The following is an 11,922-nucleotide window of genomic DNA, read 5'->3' on the forward strand; positions in this document are numbered from 1 at the left end:
CTTTTTTTTTGGAAATTAAACTTTTTCTCTGAAAAATTGTTGGTTGTAAATTGATTTTTTAAATTGATAATGTAACCGTTTTTCGTTGAAAATTTATCTATTTTGTTAACAAAAATTTTTGTTGTTTCAAAATTGATTTGGAAATTATGAATTTCTGTTTTCGGTAGAAAGTTATTAGTTTGAAAATTAAATTATTTATTTACAAATTTAATATTTTGCTGGGAATTTAAATATTTTGTTGAAACTTTGATTTTTTGGGGTTGATAATTATTTTTCAGTTGAGAATTTTTTTTTCTTGAAAAATTTTCTTTTCAGTTATAAGTTTATCTTCTTTGTTGGAGAATTATTTTTCTTTAAAAATTAATTTGTTTTAGATAAAAATTAATTTCTTTTCTTGAAAATTCATTTTTTCAACTGAAAACTTCCGTATAAACTACAATGTTGAAGTTAAAAAATGTATTTTTAAAAGTAATTTCTCAGGTTGAAAATTTAACTATTCTGTCGAAAATTTGTTTTTTATTTGTTAAAAATCCATTGTTCACTAAAAATATGACTAATATATGCAGCACTAAATTTAAAATATTTTAGACCCAGAAGTCTTGTCTCCTAGATCTATTTACATAAAGACAATTTTATTTGCATTTTCGCAATAAGCCTAATAGTTCTAAGGTAACTTAGGATTTCAAAACCTTAATAAATTTCAGGAGCAGCTAGATCGTCATCCGTGAGGTCGGGAGAGCTCGGGTTCCTGCTCGTGCATTTTCGGCTTTACACGAGGCTGGGCTTCGCAGCATTTAACAGAGCCGACTCACCGACACGCTACGTTTGAATGCTTTGCTCCCAGATGGGAGAGTGGTGGGGGCCGAAAAATCCCACGTTCTGGAGACAATGCAATACGTGCCTCACAAAGCGATTCGCCACATGCAATACAAAACTGTTTTTCTTTTATTTTACTTGCTTCAAAACTTTGTATCGCTTATATGTACTATATCCGTATATATTACGTAACACTTATTTCTTTTGTTTATATCGTTGTGTCTTTCTCAACTTCACATCAATTTCATGCTCGTCTTTATTCAAACAAAAGAAAAACGCGTTACGTAATTTATGGACGATCCCTAAGCAGCCGTAAACCAGTACCTCAAAGTAAGCATTTTATTTGTATATTTACGATTTTATATAACTATTTAAAGCTTAATAATCAGCGAGCATGTACAAATAAATACATTTTGTGGGAAAATTTCAACTTTAAGACCGTATGAATTACATATGGGCAACAAACTTTAATCATGTAAATTTCAATCAAGTTCGTGGCTGTAAAACATTGCATCCTTTGATTCTTATTAGCTACCACTAAGCCTGTGCTGCTCAAGAGAGGCGACGAATGTACAGCTAGATAAATGCATGACATCTTCACATGGTAAAGTGAAAGAAAGATACATTTTCCGTCTGCATGCAACGGAAGTGTCCTGTACTGAAAATCTCGGGTCTATTTAATGTTACCAAGCATAAACTTGTAATATTACATTAATAATCAATTATTTACAAAACTTGGTTATTTCTTAGATTCAGTTTAATTTATTTATTTAAAGTGAAAATTTTTAAAATATATTTATTTGTATTATTATTGATTTCAAATAAACCCGCGTTTTTCGATACATGCGCCCTTGAAAAAGCCGCAGTCTGTTAGCATCACTGCCACAACGTGAAGGTAAAGTTTACGGAAAAATGTTTGATAGAGCATTGTGCGAGAAGATGTGAGTTTGATATTGTTAGTTATCTCCTTGTGCATAGTTGTTTCGGTAAATAGAAATTGGAAACTGTCACTACGAGCTGTACTATAGATGGAATAAATCCTCAGCTTGTCAAATTGGTGATTTACGCGCATTTTGGTAAGTACATATTTATACTATCTTTGTCCAGCGCGCAGGCTGTAAAATATTGTAACATTATGTTTTCTTATACTACGCGTATGGAACTTTTTGGGATAAATTCCAGGTCTAAATAGGAACCTCCAAGATATGTTTTCATTTTACTCAATAATAACAATAATAATAATAACGACTGCCTTCACTACGAGACTCAGATTAATTATGAACAGTTTTCGCAACTCGGCAAAAAAAATCAGGGCGATCAACACATATGCCATCCCTGTCCTCACGTACTCCTTCGGGCTCATGAAATGGTCTAACACCGACCTTGAAAAGTTAAATAGAATTGTTCGCGTAGAAATGACGAAGAACCAAAAGCACCACAGAAATTCAGCGATTGAAAGGGTAGTTCTACCACGACATTTAAGGGGTAAGGGCGTTGTAGATGTCAAAACACAGTGTGAGTCACAAGTTATACAGTTGCGAGACTATTTTAACAGCAAACGAAATGTTGCGCTTTATAGTACCATCTGTCAAGCGGATCTTGAATACTTGAATTATGGTTGGCCTCCTATCGCAAAATACAATTTTGACAGTAAAACTTTCTCTATGTCTCTTTCTTATTTCTAAATATATTTATATAAGGGGTCATCCACAAAATACGTGAAACATTTTTCAGGAGTTTCAGACCCCCACCCCTGCCTGATACTTTTTCCATTGTTGTTAATATGGAGAATGATACTTTGAACCCCCCCCCCCCCTGAATGTATCACGTATTTTGTGCATGACCCCTGAGTAAATGACTCCTATTTAAGTATATAAATGACATAAGAAATGCAAATATTGTTAAAAATCGTACATTCTTAAATTATCTAAAATAACGTGAACTAAAATTATCGAGGATTTCAGAACTCTAGGTGCAGTCCTAACGAAAAAGTATCTTGGCGGTACTTTCCATAAACTATGTTTGCATTTCGTGTTTTTACACGTTCTGGAAATGCTCTCCTGGAACGTTCCGAAGGTTCCCGCGTACGTTCCGTGATATTAGCGCAAGTGAAGAACGTACCTCATTTGATATGGATTTGGTTTTTAATTTTTTTTTAACATTTCATGAGTGCAATAATTATTATTGAAATTGTGCAACTCTTTTCAGCAGGTTCGAATCCAGGGTAAAATTTACGGTAAGAATTCTAAAAATATCTAAACTATTGATAAAAATACTATAGAGACTTAGCTTCAAAATAATTAAAAGGAATTTATATAATGTTAATTATTTCTAAAGTTATTCCAGTTTTTCAAAAAAATGGTTACTTGACGTTTTTTATATATTTAATATAATTAAATTGACATTTTGTTTCCAACTTTGGCTTATTAGATGCAGAATTTTATTACCTTTAGTCCGATTATAAGGGAAAAAATTATTGTTATTATAATAAAAATGAAGGCTGATGGAGTGGTGTACATAAAATGTCAAAACCTGTAGGGTTGTTCAGATCTCCAATAAGCCTTTGTCTCTAAAAGATGAAGGTTTCGGAAAGGCACTTTGCAAAGTTTCCTGTACCCCGGAAGCGGTTTCGCTGTGAAAAGAGTTTGGCCTAGTATATAGTTTTTCAAGAAGAAAAAATATCTTGTTAAAAGCAAAAGTGGAAAATTGTAATAATAAGAGGAAGTAAAAGCGTAAAAGGCGAAATAATGCTATCGCATGGAAGTCAAGGGAGAAACCAACACTTTTATAATAATTTTTTTGGAACAGGAGTGGCACCGCACCTGCAGTAATGGCAATGAGTAGTCCTTTCTTATAAAATTTGCTACTTTGCACATAAAGACCGAATTTGACGCGAAAAACACCCATAAAGCGAACAGTTGTGGAACATGTTCTATGAACAATTTCTAGACAATAACCAATCATGTGACTTCCACTGCGCCATTTTTGTCATCTTTTCGTACATTACTTAATCAGCCTTAAGACAACAGATCAAAAAATAGGCGTATACATAATTTTCACCGGTACTATATAAAAAATAATAGAAAAGTTGACTACTATATTCAATTGTATTGCCAATAAAGTAACCTTGTCCATATACTTCAGTTTCAGCAATGAGTGATCCACCTGAAAAACGCTTTCGTCCCGATGGGAGAAAAGTTTTGCATCCAAAAACTGTTCTTCGTTGGACAAAAGATTTAAAATCTGCATTTGACTTACGTCAGTAAAATATTTAAAGCACATCAGGTCTATATATTATAATTATTAAGATGATATATCAAGAAGTGCCTTCATACGTCCGTCTAGACTTCTGAATGTTTTTTCCTCTGCAATTTATGTATTGGATCAGATTTAAGAAATTCAACTTTGATCGCGGGTTTTGCGGATTGAATTTCTTTCATTCGATCTCAGTTGAAAATTAGGCTGGTGATCTTTTTTCGCTTTTAAAAACATTAAGCACTACCAAAAAGACGTGCAGTTTATTTATCTGTATGTATTTTTACTTTATTGCTTTCTATTTCGAAAATACGCAAAATAGATCCAAAAAACATCCGGATGGACGCTCGCAACGACACAACGCGACCTAGAAAATGTCAATTTCAAATTTCGGAATCCGGATAGTTCTCGCAGATGGATTTCGAATAGACTCAGAAGCTTTTTTGACTTGAGAAAATCAATTTCTGGTTTTTAACTTATTCGTTAATAATTCGAAAGTTTATTGAAAAATAGGTCATTAAAATCTGTGGAAATTTTGAGATACTTACCATAGGTTTATCATAAATGTATACAACAAGGTTCTGAAAGGGACAATAGAATTTTTACTTAAATGTGCAAATTTTCTTCACAGAATTAAGTCTCTTGGGGGAAACCTCCAACGCGATGATGGATGTAGGCACATTGGAATCCACATACACAGATGAAGATCAGAAAATGAGAGTCATGTATCAATCAATGGATGAAGAAGATTATCTCATTAATCCGTGCTCTCAGCTCAGTTTAATAGAGAAATGCCAACCATGATCTTCAGTTAAAAAAAATCAGAGTATGAATAGAATTTCTTTTTCCTAATACAGAAACTTCTTCCTAGTGGAAAAAACGCATGTAAATACACGTATCATTTAGGTATGTGTACAAGCTCTACCCGCACGAAATGACCGCGAATTTTTTTAGTTGTAAGCACTCATTTTTTAACCGCTTCAAATTTAATCTGTAAACTTCGCGAATTAATCCTTCATAAATCTCAATGGATTTTAATAGACCTTAAAAGGTTGATTTCTTCTTTACCTATAGTTGTAATGCTTTATCACATATGAATTTATTTGCATGTGCGGGGCCCGGGTGGCACTTGAAAGATTTTAATACTTTTGTTCTTATTTGTAGCGAAAATTCTCAGAGATAAAAAAATTTGTTAGTGCATCGAAATGAGCTGTGATTTTATATATCACATAAATAAATTATATTTCAACTAGTAATAATATTAAGTTTCTCACATGACTTTAACGTAATTCCTTTTTCATATCTGCTAAGCAATATGTATTATATTATTGATGAAATTTAAATTACTTAAATTCTTGCACACAATTTCAATGTCGTTTAATTTTTAAAATATCGTAATCACATAAAGTTGTACTATGACCTAGTGTATTGAAGAAATTATTAAAAAGCAACTAACTTTTTTATTGCGATAGTTCTGACTAGAGATGTGTGTAGGAAAACTTTAATTTACTTTTAATAGAGTTTCGATACTATTTTAATAACTAACAAATTAAATGAATAAAAAATATGTCCTTTAAATTTACAAAAAATTAATTTCTGCTTCCGCGTTTCGGAGATATACCGGATAGACCCGGATTGACGATCACTTAGGTATTTACTAAAATACGGAATTGGTCAGGACTCCCTGATAGAACCCGGATACATCCATAAAACTTCCGGATTGAAAATAATTGTAAGTATAGAGCCTGGATAGTCCCGTATAAAATACTTATCCGGTTTCTATCAGGGTCGTGTATGGTTTCTATCGGATCCAATATGCTATTTTAAGCAGCTAATTTAAAGTTGCATCTGCAAAGACGCAGCAGTCCATCATCGCTGCCTGTCGATGGACTGGATTGACTACCGGAAAGCTTTCGATTCATCATCTAATATTTATAAAAGTCCATTAAGTTGACCGGAAAAATTCAGTACGATTGATCGGGAGAAACCGGGAATTTTAAATCTTTCTATGAATTCACACATAAATAACTTGCAATTATGAACTCATTTCTGTGAGGATATCTCTGGGACAAAATAAGATATAATAATTTATACAAAAATATTGGAAAGCTCATTACGTCTAGAGTAAAATAAGCTCTATTTGAAGTATTTTTGATAAATAGAGACTAATTTCTGATTTTTGTCCATTTTCAAAATTCAACTTCAACTACAGGCAAATTGTAGGAAAATAATGGTACAAATTTTCAAGTTACGCAAAATAAACCTTGAAATCTTTTCTTTAGGAAAATCTAATGAAACTGCAAAAATTTTCACTGGCAATCGAATTATTCTAAAAAATATAAGCGCATGTGCTCGGTTGAACGGCGACTACAGTCTTTTGTCTTTATATTCCGTTCATTGACAAAGAAAGGCCGTGCACAGTGATTTTTGTCTTGCGCTCGCCTCGACATTTTTATTAGAATTCGATAATCAATGAACATTTTTGCAGTTTCTTAGGCCCTATTTCAAGAGTAAATCTGGAAGTTTATTTTGCGTGACTTTCGTATTTTTATCATTATTTTACTATATTTTTCCAGGTGTGGAATTTGAAGCTTGGAAATCGGCAAAAATCTGAAATTAGACCGGTATTTATCACTCACTCAGTTTCTATTTATCAAAAGTGCTTCAAAAAGGGCTCATCTGACGCGAAATATAATAAGCTTTTCAACGGTTTTTTTATGAATTATTATATCTTATTTTCTTCCGGAGGTATCCTGTGAAAAGTAAGTGCATATTTATAAGTGGTAGCTTTTTAGGTGCCCTTGTACACGTAGACGGTACTATATCAATGCAGTAATATTCGATCGAGTAAATCTATCAAATATTGTGGCCTAATGCAACTTTTACGAGCTTAACAAGCTTTTTTCGGGTCGCAAGCTTCTTTAACACGTGTATTTTACGAAATTCACACATATGAAAATACGTGTATTTTTCACTAGGTTTGAAATAACGCATAAGTGATACATATATTACTTCGTTATTATTTTCTATGTTCTTTTTTTACAGAAATGTCAGCTGCTGCAAAGGAGTAAGTGTTAGAAACAACATTTTGTAAATCAGATTGGGATACAGGAAGAAATATAGTTCTTCTTCAGGATTGGAGGTCTTGCACACTCGTAGATTAATCTGACTCCTCAGACAGCGAAACTAATTCACCACACATTCACTCTATGCCATCAGAATTCATTCATACAGCGCATCCTGAAAGTGCAACACCAACGCTACCTACAGCGACTACTTTTGAACGGAATACTGCACAAGTATCCGGCGATTCGTGGAATACATTATCGCAACAGCCTTTGGGCACTAATCTTGAGGAAGATTCCGAATGTTTTAACATAAAACCATTGCAAGACTATATTTTAAGTTCTGAAGATTTCATTATGTTCAAAGAATCTGGGCTTAAATTATGAGAAGTTGTTATAGTCATACTTGGTATTGGTACGCAATTTGGCTTAAGCTATAAACCTTGACGTGCTTTAATAGAGGCAACGAAGCTTTTTGCGGGACCATTATTTGCTTCATGGGATATTAGCGATTACTACTTATCACAGATATTTAATCCGCCGAATGATGTTATTAGGTATCACTTTTCTTGGGAGGTATGCTGTAAGGAATTGGAAACAGCTACAACAACAACAAAATTTAAGAATCATAGGATAGTTTGTAAGAAGTGCTTACGTGATTATTCATTGTCAATGCGTTCATCTGACCGCTTTTTATCTATAGATATTAAATACCAGTTAGCATCATTACTAAAAATGAAAAATGTAAAGGATGGATTGCTACAACATTTGAAGAATGTGAGCTATCAAATCGAGACCGATGGATCTATTAGTGATGTTTATGGCTCAATACTTTATAAGAAAATAATGCAAAAAGCGGAGGAAAATTGTGTTATATTGACATGTATTGCTGCCAAGCTTATGCTTTCGTTATCCATTATTGGCTAGATCATGGATAGGGAAAAAGGAACCGTCTCCTGAGCTAATGAATATGTATATGAAGCCACTTGTAGATCAAGTTAATGACCTTGGGAATGGCCCTATTCTCCAGAACAGAGTACAGTACAATAGGAAATTTGGTTGTTCTTGGTGTCTCTGTGAAGGCGAACATAAATTTGGTTGCGTACGTTTTCTGATGGAAGAAGAAGAACCATTCAACAGAATCAATGCCGCTCACTTGATTGACATAAATTCTATTATCCAACATAAAAAGGCATATATTAAACAAAAATCATACAAATTAAAAGTAACCGAAAAACTGCGTCAAGAGTCAGGAGAAGAAGATTCGAAAAGTTAAGATAAAGGACAATTACTTATAGGAAGTCATTTAGAGTCCGTTACGAAAACTTTGGAAGAATCTAGTGATTTATCCAAGAATGTGGAAAAAAAGGGAAAGAACGAAAAAGAAGATTAATTCTATAAATGACATAAAAGGTTATTCTATATTAACAGAATTAAAAGGATTTGACATATTTTGGTCATTTCCCAGAGATTACCTTCACGCAGATTTAATTAGGTAGGAAATCTATGGAACATACGCACTTATCTCACAAAGCAACAACAAATGCAGGTAAATACGCGTTTAATGCAAATGACTCCGCCGCAAGAAATACATAGACTTCTTCGACCGCTAATCAGTGAGAAGCGCAAGTGGAAAGCATCAGAATCGCGCAGTTGGCTGCTCTACTACGCGATTTCATGCTTAATTGGGACTCTAGACGAGTATGCTTTGCAGCATTTCGCTTTGCTTGTAAAAATTATTCGTACGTTACTTCAAAGTAATGTCTCTGAAGCAGAACTTAAAGAAGCGGAACACGATCTCCTTCAATTCGCTTGTATTTACGAAGTACTTTATGGCGAGGAGAGCATGAAATTTAATGTTCATTCCGCAAAATACATAGTCGAATGCATTCGGCACTCTGGTCTACCGGGGGAAACCTCTACTTTTTCGCTCGAAAATGCTGTCTTCTATTTGAAGCTATGTGTGCAAATGGCCAACAGAACCATCCAAGGTAATGTCTTCCAAAATCTTGTGGAAGAAGTAGTTCATAATCCAACCGTTTACAATTTTTGTAAATCGCTATTTTCAAGACATGAGGTTGCAACATTTTGTCGTAGTGGTGACATTGTTTTAATAGGAAAGGGAACCCCGGATCCCAATTACAGAACTCCTTCGGAAGGTAATAATCAGGTTCTTATATATGACCGTTTCATTTCGTCTAGCATGCTGATTCATTCCAAAAAATATAACAGACCTACAAAATCAAATTATACTGTATGCTGAAATCATGTGTTTTACAGTAAGTAACGTAGTTTTGTCATGTAAGGAAACTCATTCTTATCAACATCTTCCACCAATTGAGGATGTACTTTTGAGTCATCTTTTAAAAATTGAAAAAAATGCTGGGAAGTCAATAATTACAGCTAAGGTGTTACATGAAAAATGTGTCTTTATTAATTTTGACGATACCATGTATATTTCAACGATGCCTAATACATGCGAAATCCAGTAGAATCCACATGAATATGTAACAAATAAGATAAATTTCAAGATTTTTTATGAAATCGTGCTTTTTACATTCGCGACCCTAAACATTTTTTTAATTCGTTATTTTTGACTTTGAGGAAATTAATTTTTGTTTTTGTGTCCCAAACGGGTCCCGGATATACCAAGATAGGAGCACTTTTTCATCGCTGGCGGAATCAATTTCTATTTACGCCACCTGGATGGACCCCGGATAGAACCGGTCAAACACACTGTGTAGAATCGGATTTTGTTTTCGGGTATTATATTCCCTGACGGGTCCCAGATAGACCCGGATAAACATACACTTTAGGATCTGTTTCTTCTTTAACCGTAAACTCCCAGATATTTTCCGGATAGGCGCTTCTTGTGAACTTCTAGGTGTCCCAAATGGGTCACAGATAGATCCGGATAAACATACACTTTATGACTTGTTTCTTTTTTCAATCGTAAACTCCCAGACATGTCCCGGATGGACGCTTTTTGTGAACTTCGAGGGTCCCAAATAGGTCCTAGATAGACCCGGATAAACATACACTTCTGGACTTGTTTCTTTTTTCAGCGGTAAGCTCCCAGTTATGTCCCGGATAGATCCGGATAGACGTTTGTCGTGGACTTCGAGGTGTGCCGAATAGGTCCCAGATAGGCCCAGGTAAACATACACTTTAGAACGTGTTCCTTTCTGAACGGTAAGCTCCTAGATATTTCCCGGATAGATCCGGATAGACGCTTTTTGTGAACTTCGAGGGGTCCCGAAAAAATCCCAGATAGACCCGGATAAACGTACACTTTAGAATATGTTTCTTTTTTTTACCGGTAAACTCCCAGATGGGTCCCGGATTGACACGGACAGACGTTTCTTTTGAACTAAGAGGAAATGAATTTTTGTTTTTGTGTGCCGAATAGGTACCGGATAGACACGGATAACATACACACTAGAACTTGTTTCTTTTTTCAACCGTAAACTTCCAGATATGCCCCGGATAGACCCAGATAGACGCTTTTTGTCAACTTCAAGGGGACCCGAATAGGTCACCGATAGACCTGGACAAACATACACTTTAGGAAATGTTTGTTTTTCAACCGTAAACTCCCTGATATGTCCCGGGTAGACCCGGATAAATGCTTCTGGTGAACTTTGAGGTGTCCCGAATTGGTTCCAGATATACCCGGATAAACCTACGACTTTAGGAGTTGTTTCTTTTTTCAACGGTAAGCTTCCAGATATGTCCCGGCTAGACCCGGATATACGCTTCTAGTAAATTTCGAGGGGTCGCGAATATGTCCCAGATAGACCCAGATAAACGTACACTTTAAGACTTGTTTCTTTTTTGAACGGTAAAATCCCAGATAGGTCCTCGATAGACACGGATAGACGTTTCTTTTGAACTTAGAGGAAATGAATTTTTGTTTTTGTATCCCAAATAGATCCCGGATAGTACCGGGTAGACGATCGTTTTGACTTAGACAGATCTCCGTGATAGAACCCGGATAGATTCGTGAGAGTTTCGGATAGGAAATAATTATACGTATAGAGACCGGACAGTCCCGTATACAAGACTTATCTGGTTTTTATCAGGGTCGTGTTCGGTTTCTATCGGATCCTATTCGGCATTTTAAGCAGGTTGGGCAATGTAGGTATAATAAAATTAAAATCACTTGTTATTTTTCGGTAAACAAGGACACAAAAAATTAATTTTGGAATTTCTAAAATAAGGTAAACGGGCAGGGAGGATTATAAGGGCGAACACATCCTCAAATTTGAATAAAACATCCGAAAGATTAGATTCAGATTTAGATTCCCAGGACGAAACAAAATTTCACGTTATGATGGATTTTGAGGCGTACTTGTACAGTGTTCATCGATACCAGTGCAACACACTCATAGATAGGTCAGGATCTCTTAAACACAATTAAACTATATAATTAAGAGATTAAAAACCCTGATTCAAACAAACTGTTTGTGGCAACTGGCGAGGAAGTGAGTATTATTGGCCAAGTACCATCATTCATGTCATGTCATTCATTCATGTCATAAAAGGTCATGTCAGTAAAAACTTATTATTTAGAATTGTAACGAAATTAAGATCAAAAGGCATAATAGGAATGGACATGCTTAGAAAATTAGGATTAAAAACGGATTATGAAATTAACTTCGGAAAAAAATTGGCTTCGGAATTGCCAGAGATTCGATATAAGATCAAAGCTCATCACAAGGTAAATCCGGAACAAATTTAAATTAAGATAGTAGGAGAGAAGGATAGTAGAGAAGAAATGCGCGTA

At 34.7% G+C, this 11,922-nt stretch overlaps 1 long non-coding RNA gene across 1 annotated transcript; it reads left to right on the top strand.

Annotated features, from left to right (window-relative positions):
- Positions 1-1,706: 1,706 nt before the first annotated feature.
- Positions 1,707-9,680, top strand: LOC117175213. The gene is made up of 3 exons (XR_004467450.1): positions 1,707-1,892; positions 4,703-4,897; positions 7,117-9,680. It is a non-coding gene; the product is annotated as an uncharacterized LOC117175213 (long non-coding RNA).
- Positions 9,681-11,922: the final 2,242 nt, after the last annotated feature.

Source organism: Belonocnema kinseyi, chromosome 6 (assembly GCF_010883055.1).
Source record: "Belonocnema kinseyi isolate 2016_QV_RU_SX_M_011 chromosome 6, B_treatae_v1, whole genome shotgun sequence".
NCBI classification, from domain to species: Eukaryota; Metazoa; Arthropoda; class Insecta; order Hymenoptera; family Cynipidae; genus Belonocnema; species Belonocnema kinseyi.